Consider the following 2,044-nt stretch of genomic DNA (forward strand, 5'->3'; position numbering starts at 1 on the left):
TCACCTACTTTGGTCATGTTGTCAGAGGGGACCATTCCCTGGAGAAGAATGTCATGCTTGGTAAGGTGGAGAGTCAGTGAAAGAGGGGAAGGCCTTCAATGAGATGGATTGACACGGTGGCTGCGACAATGGGCTCAAGTATAGCAAGGATCATGGAGCTGGTGTGGGATCAGGTGGTGTTTCGTTCTGCTGTGCATGGGGTCACTATGAGTTGGAAGTGAAACGACAGCACCTAACAACAACAACAACGACATTGTTTTATGACATTGATTGCAATGCGCACAATGTTAAAGCACTCTTCTCACATCCTCCCTGTTTGTCATTACCATTCATCCTCCTATCCTTTCCTGCTTTCTGGGCTTTATCCCTAGGGAAATGCTGTCCTTAATGGTTGATTGTTCTAAGAAGTGGTATTTCCCTGATGTTATTTTTCACCTTACAGGCCTGTCTACTGTTTGGCTGAAGGTTGAGCCTCGGAGGTGAATTCAGTTCCAGGCCAGAAGGATGTCTATTACCAGCAGTTTTACTAGTCTCTATCAGATTAGTAAGCTTAGCCTTTTTAACGATTTTGAGTTTTGTTCCACATTTTCTTCTAGTTTATCCAGGACCTCCTAATGTGATCTCTTTCAAAGCTGTCAGCAGTGTAGCCAGGCACCATCTAGTTCTTCTAGTCTTGTGCTCATGGATGCTGGGGTTTGCATGGTCCATTAGTCCTTTGGACTAATTGTTTCCATGTGACTTTGATTTTTTTCACTCTCATTTGCTCTGGATGGGAGGAGACCAATAGTTGCACCATAGATGACATTCACAAGATTTTTAGACTCAGTCACTACTCCCCAGATTAGGATGTAGAACACCATCTTTGGAACTGTGTTGTGCCAATTGACCTTGATGTCTCCTGGGACTAGGGTCTTGAGCCCCAGACCCAGTGACTCATCCTCTCAAGAAGTTTGCTTATGAGAGAGAAGTTTTAATAACTTTTTCCCCATATGCTCTACTATATTCATGGATATTTTGCAGTACATATAGATACATATGTAGAAATAGCCTCTGACCAATCTATATATACTCATGGGTGTAGTTCCCTTTGCCTTTTCATACCTGTTCAGCTTGCATATCTATCTATGTATCTGCTTATAGATTATTATTATTATTATTACTGTTATTGCAGGATTGGTTAATTTTTGGAAATGGATCACCAGGCCTTTCTTCCTAATCTATTTTAGTTTGGAAACTCTGCTGAAACCTGTCCACAATGGGTGACCCCTCTGGTGTTTGAAATATTGGTGGCACAGCTTCCAGTATTACAGCAACATACAAACTACCATAGTATGATAAACTGACAGGCGGGTGGTGGAGTAGTCTTAATAACTCAAATCAGTGCTTGCCTTCTTTCGAAACCAACATGGGAACCAGCAGATCCAAAAGATCTCAAAATATTGTGGGTGTGAATAAACAGCCCTTTTGTTTCGTATCCGAACACTGAACATCTGTTTTAGATTATACGTTGTGTTTGCATGTTTATGCTTGGATTCATGCTAACTTCTTACGTTATGGAATTGATTTGCATTGAGCACAACTGCAAATAAAAAGAAATAGCTGAAAAGCAAAAAGCAAAAAAAAAAAAAAAAAGTCAGTAGAATTGCTGCAGAGCAACTCTAATAACCATGAATCAGCTTCCCTATGTCGTATCTGTGAAGGTTGGAGTTTCTTAGAATTCAAGAGCATTCCTGGGGACCCTGATCTTGTGACCCAAAGGAAACTGGATTTGGTGACTAGGACTCAATCTTATGAATATAGAATTCCAATTCCCAGCACTGCAGTCAAAACAGCATGGATTTTAAAGAGAGAGATGTACATTCAAGTCCTTCTTCCAACACTTACTGACTGTGTGGCCACAAATAACTAATCTGAGCCTCTTTGCTCAACTATGAACACACGTGCAATAAAGCCTATTTCCTCAGGTGTTACAGGTTAAATGATTATATGTATGTGAAAGTGCTAACCAGGCCCCCTAGTATATCTACATGACCCCTCTGGAAGC

Source organism: Orycteropus afer, unplaced genomic scaffold (assembly GCF_000298275.1).
Source record: "Orycteropus afer afer isolate SDZICR_OR568_19922 unplaced genomic scaffold, OryAfe1.0 scaffold00432, whole genome shotgun sequence".
Classification (NCBI taxonomy): domain Eukaryota; kingdom Metazoa; phylum Chordata; class Mammalia; order Tubulidentata; family Orycteropodidae; genus Orycteropus; species Orycteropus afer.